The sequence below is a fragment of the Theropithecus gelada genome, chromosome 2 (assembly GCF_003255815.1).
Source record: "Theropithecus gelada isolate Dixy chromosome 2, Tgel_1.0, whole genome shotgun sequence".
Lineage (NCBI taxonomy): Eukaryota > Metazoa > Chordata > Mammalia > Primates > Cercopithecidae > Theropithecus > Theropithecus gelada.
In genome coordinates this window covers 55623851-55637872 of record NC_037669.1, presented here as the reverse complement: position 1 = coordinate 55637872, position 14022 = coordinate 55623851, and the positions used below count along the sequence as shown (strand labels likewise).

General features: G+C 45.5%; 1 protein-coding gene and 1 long non-coding RNA gene across 3 annotated transcripts in view; one reads left to right on the top strand and one right to left on the bottom strand.

Moving 5' to 3' along the window:
* Positions 1-14022, bottom strand: part of SRGAP3 (SLIT-ROBO Rho GTPase activating protein 3) — a 267299-nt gene that overhangs the window by 228350 nt on the left and 24927 nt on the right. The window lies entirely within an intron of this gene.
* On the top strand, positions 6122-7753 carry LOC112618435. The gene is made up of 3 exons (XR_003118081.1): positions 6122-6216; positions 6601-6715; positions 6965-7753. It is a non-coding gene; the product is annotated as an uncharacterized LOC112618435 (long non-coding RNA).

Genomic DNA, 14022 nt, shown 5'->3' with positions numbered 1-14022 from the left:
AGCAGAGCCAGGAGAATCTCTTCTGAAACACAAGAGGTGGTGGTTGCAGTGAGCCGAGATGGAGTCACTGCACTCCAGCCTGGGTGTCACTCTGTCACAAAAAAATAAATAAATAAATAAATTCTCACATATGCAAAGGTGTCCAGGATAAATTGTTAAATTTTTTTAAAGATGCAAAATAGTATAAATAATAACTGATTGTTAAAGCAATCATAATAGTATACATTAGTACGTACTAAAAACAAAAAAATCTGGAGGATTATATAACAAACAAGTAATGACAATGTTCTCTCCAGAAGATAGGGTTTTCAGAAACTTTCACTTTCTTTATGGTTCCCTTCCAGTAGGTCTGATTTTCTTAATTAGGTATTTTTGCTACACGTTTGAACGTTTTCTTAGTAAGATGCTGAGGGGGAGAAGTGGGCATTATTTTTATAATGAAAGATACACACACACAATGTAAATAGTAAAATAAACAGGTACATAAAGAGGGAAGGTTGAAAATTGACTCCGTTTTGTTGATACAGCCTAGTCCCAGCTGCAGATACCACATCTGGTCACAAGATGTATGGAATCTCTCATTCTCCCGGCTCCACCGCAGCCTGGAAAAAAACATCTGAAAACCACCCAACTCTGACTTTCTCTCATTCCAAGCTTCCCAAGTAAGCTATGACTAATTCTATTCCCCAACCACCTTGAAGCTGGGGAGAAAGAGGGCCCTAGAGAGGGGTATCCCCCAGTGTGAACCTCAGTGTTTGTGGTATCTAGGGACACCACGGTTTATAATGCAATTTCTTATGGATTCCTTAAAGTCTGATAAAATAATCTGATTACTTAGTTAAGCTGAAAAATGGGCCAGTGATCTGAGGATCCCATCAAGATGCAGAGACGATAGGAAGGCCTGATGGATGTGCCTGACCCATCTTTCTTTTTTTTTTTTTTTTTTTTTTTGAGATAAGTTCTTGCTCTGTCACCCAGGCTGGAGTGCAGTGGCACAATCACGGCTCACTGCAGCCTCGCAGCCTCAACCTCCTGGGCTCAAGCCATCCTCTCACCTCATCATCCTGAGTAGCTGGGACTACAGGTGCTCATCAACATGCTCAGCTAATCTTTTTATTCTTTGTAGAGATAAGGTCTCACTATGTTGCCCTGGCTGGTCTCAAACTCCTGGCCTCAAGCGATTTTCCTACCTCAGCCTCCCCAAGTGCTGAGATTACAGGTGTGAGCCACCACTCCCAGCCTCAGCCCTGTCTTGATTTTTCTGAGCTCAGACCCTGGCAGTTTGACAAACTTAAGTGGTGTTTTCTTAACTTTTTGTTGAAGTGCAATACAGAAAACTAGGTATACAGAAAAGTATACCTAGTTTAAGGAGGGTTTTTATGAAGACTCAAGGCTCAGTAATTAATTGTCCCCTTTTCCAGTGGAAACCTCAGTGTCACTTTGTGTGTGAGTTTGTGCTGCTCCCAAGTAGAGGATGAAGGAGTTCAGCTAATAACAGTCCATAAACCACGCTGGTCCCAGCTCCCCTAAACTCTAGACAAAGGTGTACGTGTGCAGAGTAGATGGCGGTCATTGTTTCCCAACCCCAGAGGTGCTCCCAAGTCAGGTGGTAATAGCTAATGTCTCAAAGAACAGGGGCTGAGATCAGCTCAGGCTTCCCTAGAAAGACATCTCTCTCCAGTTGCCATGAAGAAAGAAAGCTGGGGCCAGGAGCAGTGGCTCACGCCTGCAATCCCAGCACTTTGGGAGGCTGAAGCAGGCGGATCACGAGGTCAGGAGATCGAGACCATCCTGGCTGAAAGAAAGAAAGAAAGAAAGAAAGAAAGAAAGAAAGAAAGAAAAAGGAAGGAAGGAAGGAAGGAAGGAAGGAAGGAAGGAAGGAAGGAAGGAAGGAAGGAAGGAAGGAAGGAAGGAAGGAAGGAAGGAAAAAGAAAAGAAAAGAAAGCAAGCAAGCTGGAATGACTTCCGCTAGACTATAAGTTCATGAGGGCAGGATGCGTGTCTTCCTGTTCATCAGTGTAAATCCACTGCTTGGCATACAGTAGCTACTCAATAAATATTTGCTAAAATAAATGTTGACTGACTGGAATAAAGTAGGTGAAGACAGAGCTTCCCAGGAAACCAGGCCACAAAGCAGAAATCTGCAGGGCCTGGGAAGGGTTACTGCCAGCCCAGATGGTGTCTTGGAGCCCATTGGAAAAGACTCCCATTTCCCCTGCTGATGCAGCTCCATGCCCAGGCAAATTGCTTGGAGAGAAGAACTTCAACTGGATTTGGGGCCCCACTTCTCAACCTGGTGCCCTTGTGTAGGGGACAACCTACATAGCCATACAGGTGGCCCTCTCTGGGATCACTGCTGCTCCTGTGCACACTGGAGATACAAATAATGGAGTCTATTCTCTGTTGGGCTTCTGGGAGGATGCCCAGTTTGTCCACAGAAAGACTGGTCTGAAGTGGAAACCAAAGGCCTATAAAAACCTTCCTCCAGTCAATAAATGCTTGTTGATTCATCATAGGCACCTGCAGTCCAAAACCTGCATCATCTGAAAAAAACAAAAAAAAAATGCAACATTTGCCCCTGCCCACTTCCTCAACTCCCTCCATACTCCTAAGAGCAAGAAACTAGAAGAGCAAAGGGAAAACGGAAGGCATCCTCCTTTACACCAGAAGACTGCCCTTTTCATACGAAAGCAGGTCCCCGAGCTTCATGCCACAAACCCCAAGAGTGGTTTCGTCCGTGCTGTTTCTGGTGTGCAGGCATCTTCCCTTGCCCAGGCTACTGCAATAGCCCCCAACTGGTTTCACTCTTCCCCTTGCCTAACAAGCTGTTCTCCACACTCTAGGAGGAGAGATCTTTCTAAACCAGAAAATTGGTCCCATGACCTCCCTGTTAAAATCTCCAACTGCACATAGAATAAAATACGAACTCTTAACAGGGCCCACAAGGCCCTCCATGACCATGACCTGGCCAACCTCTCCCACCTCTTCTTGTGACAGTCTCTGCCTTGTTCTCAGTTCATTTCTGATACACATACTTTCTTGCCGTTTCCTCCGCCCTTTCTCTTTTCCAATTCCCTAAGCTTGTTGTTCCCACCCCAAGGCCTTTGCACTTGCTGCTTCCCTGGCCTGGATTCTCTTTACCTGCTTTTCACATGACAGTTCAATGTCAGCTTACAGACGTTTCCTGATTTCTTATCAGGAACCATTCCCCTCCGCTCATCCTCTATTTCATTGCTCTGTTTTATTTTCTTTGTAATGGTTACCATTATCTGAATGGGTCCTATTTGTTACTTAACCCTTTTATTGACAGTCTCCCTGTCTTCTATCACCCCTGCCCACCTCCAACACACACACACACACACACACACACACACACACACACAAGAATATAAGCTCATTTCCCACTGGATTGATGGTAACCAGAACACAACAGAAGCTTAATAAATATTTTCTGAAGGAATTACAATAATTATAATTGCAAGACCCTTAACAGTTTGCAAGGAATACTCATATTCATTGCCTTATTTAACAACAGAAACAGTCATATGGGGCAGGTAGCATAACCCTCATTTACAGATGAGGAAGCAGAGATTCAGAAAGCCCAAGGAGCTTGCCGAAGGTCACACAGTAAAAAAGAAGCTTGCTTTGCACAAACCCAGGCTTTCTGCCTCTGAGTCCAGGGTTCCTCCCTCAGTTTACTGTTAACATCCAACAGTGCTTCCCAGTCACTGAGCAAAAACTTTTAAACACCAGATGAAGAGCAAAGCAGTTACTTGCAGGACTAAGTTAAACTCCAAGACAAAATAAAATATGAAGCTATGAAACCATTTTAGAAATCATCGAAATAGACAATTATGTAAAATGAGCCCCTGTGAAATCCATGGATGGAGAAGCTGGAAGGCATCCAGATGTCCTATCCCAGTTTTGATCTGTGCTTGTGGCATCCTTTGATTCAGATGAAGGACCAGGAATTTGAGGGTAAAAGGAATAAAAAGAGAGATGAAAAAGGCTGTATCTCTATCCAAGAGTTGCAAAAAGAAACTATGACTAATAAGGAAAATTCATTGTAGGAAACTAACCACACGCTACAGGAGGATCAAATTTCTCACCCTTCAGACCAGAAAGTTAAAGGCATAACAACCAAGCTGCATTTCAAACAACCTTCTGAGTCCTAGTTCAAAGAAAATGAGAGTCCAGTATTCCTGGGAGGATAAAGTGAGGTGGCCTTTCAGGAAGGAAAGCTAAGTGGTGGGGGCGGAAATTTACTTTTTACTCTACTTATAATACCTTTTATGTTTTGAATATGATAGTGTATGTCTATTTTACATATTCAAAAAATGAACTGTATTTCAACAAACAATCAAAAGAAAGAGAATAAGAAGGTCTAGGACGCAATTTCAGCAGGTCAGCTCTTCCCACTCCAGCATCCTTGTTAGATTTTACCTTTTTCTACCCAATCCCAGAAGTGAGCAGTCCTTACTTTCGGCCCACTGAAATCTACGTTGTTTGGCCTTCAAATCCTGGAGCCACAGAGTTGAAAATGACCACCTTTTCAATGCCCTCGCTTTACAGATGGCGCCCAGAGGTGGAAGAAGATATTCTCAAGACTCCCTCACTAGTTGGGAGGAAGCTTGGCGTTTGAACACAGATGGCTGCCTCCCTCCCAGAGCTGTGGTCCTCCTGTGACCCAAGCTCCTCTCTGCTCAATGCTGATGCTTCATTTTAGGTATCAACTTGACTGGAAGCAGGGACACCCAGATTTTTGGTAAAGAATTATTCCTAGGTCTGTCTGTGAGGGTGCTTCTGGAAGAGATTGGCATGTGAATCAGCGGACGGAGTAAGGAAGATCACCAGTGTGGGTTGGCACTAGCCAATCAGCTGAGGCCCTGAATAGAACATAAAGGCAGAGGAAAGGCACATTGCTTTTCTCTCTTTCCTGGAGCTGGGACATCTTTCTTCTCCTGCCCTTAGACATCAGAACTCCAGGTCCCCCAGCCTTTGGACTCTGGGACTTGAACCAGCGGCCTCCCCTCAGTTTTCAGGCCTTTGGCCTCAGACTGAAAGCTGCAACATTGGCTTCTCTGGTTCTGAGACTTTCAGACTTAGATTGGCCAAGGCTCCTGGATTCCCTGGATCTCCAGCTTGTAGATGGCCTAGTATGGGACTTCCCAACCTCCATTATCATGTGAGCCAATCCCCCTAATAAATCCCCTCAGAGAGATAAATAGACACACAGATAGATATGCATATACATACATACACATACACACATGTATATATATATATGTATATATACTTTCCAATTGGTTCTATCTGGAGGACCGTGACTAATACAAACACTCAGAGGGCCTGAGCACCAACTGTTAAAATGCACACTGCAGATGTATCAGCCCACCAGGTCACTCTCGTATGCTTTCCCTCTTCTGTGCTTCATCTTCTTACTTCCACAGACCCTTCTAAAACACTCAGGCCCTGCCTCTCACCTGGAGGCAGGACCATCCCCCCAAGGGGAATACAAAAATATGGGCATATGTTTAAGTCAACACAATGACTGGAGAGAGTACTACCAGCATTTAATGGGCGGGGTCAAGGTACTAAGCATCTGCAATATAAGGGACAGTCCCCACAGTGAAGAACTGCCCCACCCGAAACACCCGGTGGAGCAGCCCCATCCCAGTCATCTCCGTATCGCTTCTCTGAATCCTCTCCCACCTTCCTCCTACACTCCACGCAGGCAAAGCCCAATGGCCACAGAGCAGACACCCTGAGAAATGCTAGCCGAATGCTCTCAGAAATAACTTCAACTCGATAGACTGTTGCAGTTATGCACTGTCACAAACAACGATTCTTACTTCAGTCTCACGCAGAGGGCAGGTTCGATGTAATGGATGAGGAAACTGAGGTACTGAGGGGCTAAGTCACTTTCCCGAGTCATGGCTAAAAATTGACAAGACCACAGCACATGAGCCAAACCACAGATGCCACCCAAGTATCCATCCCCAGAGGAGTGGATGAACACGATGCGGTGTATGCGCATACAATGAGATATTATTCCGCCTTAAAAAGGATGGGAATTCTGACACACGCCACAACACGGATGAACCCTGAAGCATTATGCTAACTAAAGTACACCAGACACAGAGGACAAATACTGTATGAGTCTGCTCACATGAGATGCCTAGAGGAGCCAAAATCACAGAGGCAGAAAGTAGACTGGTGATTGCCAGGGAATGGGGGAAGAACGGGGAGTTCCTCTTCACCGGGTGCAGTTCCAGTGCTACAAGATGAAAAGTGTTCTGGAGATGGATGGTGGTGACAGTTGCACAACATTATGAATGTATTTAACGTCATTGAACTGTGCATTTAAAATGGTTAAGATAGTAAATTTTATGTGATGTGCTTTTCGACACAATAAAAAAAAATTGACAAGGCTGGCACTCATTAACCGAGTTCCTAAATCAAAATCCACTCTCCTTAAATTATACCCCAGCCCTAGGGTCTAAATGAAAACATTGCTACCTTTCCAATAAATTGGGCTGTGAGAAATTTAACTACTTTAACTACTAATAAAGTCACCTATGGCCCAATCCTGTGCCACAGGGGCCTCATTGGGATGCCAGATTGCTTCTTCAAGACCCTCCAAGGGGGCACATCGAGTTCTGATGGGCCTCACCTTGGACAAGGCTGTGGTTTTTAGACCACCTTTCACAGCCTGGTAAAACTCCCTCCTCCCTGCAAAAGGAAGGGGGTCTATAGAGGGTGGCCAACTTTTCAAAGGGTATTCGGGGCAGGGAGAAGAACTATCTCAATTGTTTAAGAAAGGATAATTTCTGACACACGCATACACACACACCACACCACACACAGGAAGTGAAGACCATAATTTGTATAATAAAGAGCAGGTCTTGAATTATGTGCCATTAGGTTTACGAGAAAATGTCTATATTGTCCTTATTTTTTTCAGGTTGCTCCAGCATCAAGACTGACAGTGATCCAGGGACCTTTAGGGCAGACAACTTCATTGTGACAGAATGAGACCTGTGGCCTTTGGACCTCGGTGGGGCCACACGTCACCCCTGCAGGCCCCAGACCCCCCAAGCCACCAAGAGTCACAGAGGCAGGGAGGGGACAGGAGGAGATCTTGCCCCTACTGGATCTGGCTCTCCTGCCGTCGCCATCCCACGCAGGGGGTGCACTACAGCTTCGGCTTTACAAACACAGGGAAAAAGCTAACACAACCTTTAAGCCGCATTAACAGGATCAAGGGATGTATTATTAGTCCTGCTAGCCTCCGAATCATTGAGAGTACTTCTGAAAGACAGTGCTTAGCTTGGGCTCCAGATTTTAAGAGACCCGTTAATAGTTTGTAAGGTTTATTAGCAGACTGCAGATCCAAAAACGGTCCTCCTCTATTTGGGAAGATATTGCAGGAAACAACGCTCTAGGAGAGACCACAGCTGGCCCAACCAGATTGGTCAAATCCACCCTAGAAACGAATTAGGGAGAAGAGATGGCAGCCAGATGGCTTTTTAAATGTTGATAAGCTGAAGTGTGGCCAGAAAAAGAGACCAGAGAGTGAAGGCATAAGTCACCTGAAGCATGACTGCAGAATCTAAGCATGAGTGCTTAGCAGAGAAAATAAATACACTGTTCACATACACCATGCCCAGCCCCAAGCCCAGGGTGGATCTGACACTCTCCTGCTGACCCTGACACAGCCTCAGAATACTCCTCCACACAGCTCGCCAGCCGTCACTGCAATCCAGCACAGTTGGCACCTCAGGCGGAAACTATTTCCCACCCCTGATTTAGAAGTACATGAAAGCTGTCTTTATTTTATTCCATTTTATTTAATTTTTTATCTTTCAATTTTACTTTTTATTATTTATTATTTTTATTTATTTATTTTTTGAGATGGAGTCTCACTCTGTTGCCCAGGCTGGAGTACAGTGTTGTAATCTCTGCTTGGCTCACTGCAACCTCAGCCTCCCCGGGTTCAAGTGATCCTCCCACCTCAGCCTCCCTAGTAGCTGGGAATACAGGTGTGAACCACCACACCTGCCTAATTTTTGTATTTTCAGTAGAGATGAGGTTTCACCATGTTGGCAAGGCTGGTCTCAAACTCCTGACCCTCAGGTTATCCGCCCACCTCGGCCTCCCAAAGTGTTGGGATTACAGGCGTGAGCCACCACACCCAGCCTATTTTATCTTATTTTAATTTTATTTTTTCAAATAGATACAGGATCTCACTATGTTCCCTAGGCAGTCTCGAATTCCTGGCCTCAAGTGGTCCTCCCACCTAGGCCTCCCAAAGTGCTGGGATCACAGCTGTGAACCATCATGCCTGCCCAAAAGCTGTCTTCAAATGATGAAAGTGTTACCATAAGGCAGCCAACTTAGACTTAGTCTGTATTGTTCCAAAGGAGAGAGGCATCTTGCAGTTCCACTCAAGAAAGACCTTCCTAGCAAGCCTTTCCAACAAAGCAAATAGTCTGGTTTCTGAGGTGGGCAGCCCCTTACTACAGGAAGTTCCAATCAGAAGCCTCACGGTTGTCGAGGATTCCTGCATCAGGTGAGAGTTAGGACATATTCTGTGATTCCTGAGGTTCAGTGTAATCAGGTATGTACTAAGACATAACATGTGGCAGGAACAGGCACGCAGGTTATCACCCCTATTTACAGATGAGGGGGCTTGAGTAACTTCACCCCATGAGAAAGCAGAAGATCAAGAATTCATATCTACAGAATGGAATACTATTCAGCCATTTAAAAAGAATGAAATCCTGGCCGGGGGCAGTGGCTCACGCCTGTAATCCCAACAGTTTGGGAGGCTGAGGTGGGCTGATCACAAGGTCAGGAGATCAAGACTATCCTGGCTAACACAGTGAAACCCCATCTCTATTACAAACACAAAAAAAATTAGCTGGGCATTGTGGTGGGTGCCTGTAGTCCTAGCTACTCTTGAGGTTGAGGCAGGAGAATAGTGTGAACCCAGGAGATGGAGCTTGCAGTGAGCAGAGATGATGTTACTGCACTCCAGCCTGGGCGACAGAGTGAGACTCTGTCTCAAAAAAGAAAAAAGAAAAAAAAAAAAAAAAGAATGAAATCCTGCCATTTGTAGCAACATGGATGGAATCGGAGGTCATTATGTTAAGTGAAATAAGCCAGGCACAAAAAGATAAATATTACATGTTCTCTTTCATATGTGGGAACTAAAAGTGTTGATCTCATGAAGGTAGAAGTTAGACTGATCATTACCAGAGGCTGGGAAGGGTAGGGTGGGGCGGGGAGGAAAAGAGGTTGGTTAATGGGTACAAACATATATTTAGCTAGAAGGAATAAATTCTAGTGTTCAATAGCACAGTAGGGTGACTATGGTTCAAAACAAGATATTGGCTATTTCGTACTAGCTAGGAGAGAAGATTTCAAATGTTCCCAGCACAAGGAAATTATAAATGTTTGACACGATAGGAATTCTAAATATCCTGATTTGATCACTCTATATTGTATGCATCTATCAGAATACCACAGGTACCCCATAAACATGTGCAATTTTTATGCATCAATTAAAGCAATTTTTAAAAAAGAATTCATATCCAGATCATTCAAGGTCCTGCATGTAGTCCACCTACCTCCAGGAGAGGCTGCAAACATCAAGATGAAGCCTCCTCTGCAGCTCCTGGGTCCTCAGATGGTGCCTCTGCTGCCTGCTCTTTCCTCCCTAAAGATGCTGCCCAGATTGTCATGCAATGGCCCAACAGCTGCTGCTCCAAAAGTTTTAGGCGCAGGGCTCAGCTCCCATGCTGCTGGACAGCAGGCATCTTGTTTGATCGTTATATCCCCAAACAAGAGTACTCTCCACAAAGGGACACAGATGGGATCCTTGATATTGGGCTTAGTGTCTTTGTCCCAAAATCCCAGGCACTGTCATTCTTTTCGATCAAGGCATTTAAGGCATCTGTCCCAATGCAAATGCCACTAAAATTGGGTAGCACCTAAAGCTCCCTAGATGATTGGCTCGTCATTGGCCTTGAGGTCCCAAGCAAATGGGACACACACAGGAAAGTTTTAATGAGAGGACAGGGAAGAGGGTGGCTTGAGGAAAGGCAAAGCAACTCCATCCCCATTGCTAGTCCTGCTGCTGCCTCACAGCCTAGGGCAGATCCCACCTCCCATCCTCTCAGGTCCCACCTCTGTCCCACCCCGCTGGTGACAGCATCTGCCTTAGTCCCCAGTGCCTGAGTCTTATTCCTGAGTGTCCCAGCCCCATGGCCAGGACATCCATCTGCCAGCCTGAACTTCCCCTTCCCTGTGTAGAGCTGAGGGTCTTTCCCCAGCACTGCTCCTTCCCCCCAGGAACAGCAGTTCCAGCTTCCAGCCCCTCCTGCTACAATTAAGAGACCACTGGGGACTGGGTCTTCAGCAAAGCTTCCTGCTTTCCCCCAACATATTTCCCACTGCTTTCTAAAGTTATCTCCGGCCAGGCATGCTCATGCTTGTCATTCCAGCACTTTGGGAGGCTGAGGCAGGAGGTTCACTTGAGGCCAGGTATTTGAGACCAACCTGGGCAGCAGAGCAAGACCCTGTCTCTACAAAAACATTTTTAAAAGTTAGCCAGGCTTGGTGGTGGTGCATGCCTGCAGTCCCAGCTACTCAGGAGGCTGAGACAGGAGGAATGCTTGAACCTTGGAGTTCAAAGCTGCAGTGAGCTATGAGGGCACCAACATACTCCAGCCTGGGCAACAGAGCGAGACCCTATCTTTTAAAGAAAAATTTTAATATGAAAAAAATTGTTAAATAAAGTTATTTCCCTTCTCTTGGTAAAGAACCTTCCAGTTTAACACTCCCATCCAGACTGCATTTATATTACAATTCTGGCTTTGTCCATGCTGATCTCCCAGTCAGAACTCTGCTTCCCACCCACCCTCAGAGAATGTCTCTGTGCTACAGAAAGCCAGCCCTTCCTGACAAGGTCAGGCCACACACCCTCTCCTGACTCCATCTTTTGGTGCTCAACATCTATACAGCCAAACTAGTGCCTTATTTATACTAGTATTTTCTCCACTGCCTAACGAAACAACTTAGCACATGTGACATTGTCATTACTACTATGCATTGGTTTTATTTCCCAACTCATTTATAAATGTCAGGGGATCAAAGGATTCTTCTTAACTCTGTGCCTGCTCAGCGCCTGGCCAGGGCAGGACTGCAGTAGGCCTCTCTCCTTTGGAAACCGCCTGCCCCATCCACAGGAGTAGGGTCCGGCTGACCTAGATCTCTTTGTCAATCCCATCCCACTGGCCACAGTGACTGGTTCAGGAATGGCCTAGGCTGAGCCCTTCAGAGTTGGGGAGGAGGCATCACAGACAAATGAGAGAGAGAATACGAGTGAGCGAGACAGCCAACAGTCTTTCCATGTGTTTACCTCCACCTGAAACACACAGTTAGGAGCCATGGGCAACCACTGTGTACCTGTCATGTAGTTCAAGTACTAGAAATGACTGACTTCCTGAGAAGGAAGGAAGAAGCAGATGTGCAGCGAGAAGACAAAATGAGAGGAAGTGTACTACTGATTCCTGGAACAAACCAGGGCTCCCTGGCCCTCCTTCCTGGTCCCAGGCCAGCCTGGGGCCAACTGCATTTCCCCACCTGGATTCTACAAAATACCCTGCATCTTTATAACAAAATCCGTGTATTTCTACTGCCACCAGCTTTAGCTGATTTCTGTTGCTTACAATTCAAAGTTCTGATTAAAGCAAGGGAACATGTTAGGTGTTTAGTAAACTCTTGTATGTTGCTGAGTCTATTAATGATTTGTCACCACAGAGCTCAATTCAAATTGCCCTTTGAATCTTCTTTTTAGCATCTTCTGTTAAGTGCTTTGAAACAAAGGCCTCTAACTGGATAACTTGCCCATCAACCACATTTGTGCTTCATAACACAAATATCATGGTCACACTGATACCAACTTGTGCACAAACATCCATATGCACCTAGCATGTATATCACTGTGATTCTACATAGCAGACACTCAGAGCATTTTGCCCCCTTCCCAGGAGCATTTTGCCCCTTCCCCTTCTTGTACTCCAAAAGAGAAGAGAACAATGAAAAATAAATTGATTTTATGGTCAACAGCCTGGGTGACATCTCTGCGACAGCACTTAGCAGTCACATACCCTGAGCAAGACATTCAGCCTCTGAGCCACACTCCGCAAGACATTGCCACCATGCCACCTGTGCTAGGGTCTGAGAGTACAGTCCTTGTGTGGTACTCATGGGACACTTAAAGCACCATCTCCCAAAAAGATATACCGCAGGATGCTTTTCCAGAACAGAGGTCAGCAAACTACAGCCCATGAGTCAAGTCTGGCCCACAGCCTATGTTTGGAAATAAAGTGTTATTGCAACATAGCCACATCCACTTATTTCTCTATTGTCTGTGGATGTTTTTGCACTACAAAGGGATGGCTGATTGGTTACAACAAAGACCATATGGCCCACAAAGCCTAGAATATTTATTATTTGGTTTTTACAGGACATGTCGGTAGGTCTAGAAGATGCCCATAATTACAGTGTAAAAAAAAAAAAAAAAGAGTACATAGGTTAATGAGTTCAGGAAATAATGAATTAAATACATTTTTTTTCTACAGGACTTATCAGAGCCTCTAATACATAGAAGTGAGCTATGAATCTTTAAGAAGGGGATGCAGTAGAATGTTTTATACACTTATTTGAACACAGAGCCCTTTACTCAGCAGACATCTTGAGGGACTGGTGCTCCAAAGGCAGGAGGAGTTCCTCATCTGTAAATTAAAGATACTCAATCCAACTCCACCTGCATTACGGGGTTGCTAGGAAGATCAAATCCAATGCAACATGAGTGTGCCGTGTAAGCCACAAGGCAAACAAGAATCATCCCTTCATTCCAGCCACTCATCAGGTGTTCCAAAGGCATTTTCTCCTCGTTTCCCACCAGCCATTATGAGGACAGACACAAATAGCTTCAAGGCGTCAACTGTTTCCAAGAACCTGCTGATTCTGAAGAACCATCCCAGCCTTCATAGAAAAGTGCATGACTGTAAGGTTAATGGGAAGGGTTGCTGTGAGATTCGATTTGTTTCCATTAAAGAACATCAATTAATCTTGATTCTGGATGGAAGACAGGCACTTCTCCTCTCGAAGTTTTGATTAGCTCCCCACACTACACAGGAGTGGAATCGGCTCCAGATAGATTGTTTCCTTGTGCAACACCATTTCACAAGCCACGAGGCTCTGAAGAACAGATGCCCCTGCAGAAAAGAAGGCCTGACCCTCCTCTCCACCCACACCTGCAACAGACACATGCATACACCACACGCGCAACCCTTCCACATGATACCTACAGCAACAGTCAGGTTTCGTCACCAAGAGCTACCCAAGCCAAGTTAATAGAACAACTCATTTAGACACAAGACTTGGCTGTTTCTGACTCAGACCTCTAGAAGCCCCCAGGGAAGGCTGAGCCGGTCAGGACCCCAAATTAGGTAGCAGCCATGACATTCATGTTGAAATGTCATGCCATTTACAAGTGGTGTGGAAAAGGGGATAGAGGGAGGAAAGTGTGAAGGGAGATGGACGTGTGGGAACACCACGCGCCCCTCCTCCACCGTGCACACTTAACCCTGTTCAGGTAGGTCAGAGGGTTCCTGCCCATCTTCTCCCCCCATGCAGACTCCAGCATCTTCCAAAGGTCGAGGAACCATGGGGTACCCTGCCCCATGACTGGCGGGGTGGTATTCCCAAGAAATACCACCTTCCCGAAAGTGCCACAATTCACAAATTCTGTGGGAGAAAGGCCCCAAGAAAGGGCGAGTCCTTAAAAAGAGAGATAAGGGAAAAGTAAAAAGGAAACTCAAAGGATGACTCAATAAAAGAAGACACTGAGGCAACCACAGTGAAAACATGAAACTGCCACCAGATGGCTATACCATGGACGGCCAGACAAACCCCTATGTCTACACTAGAAATAACTCAGAACAGCAG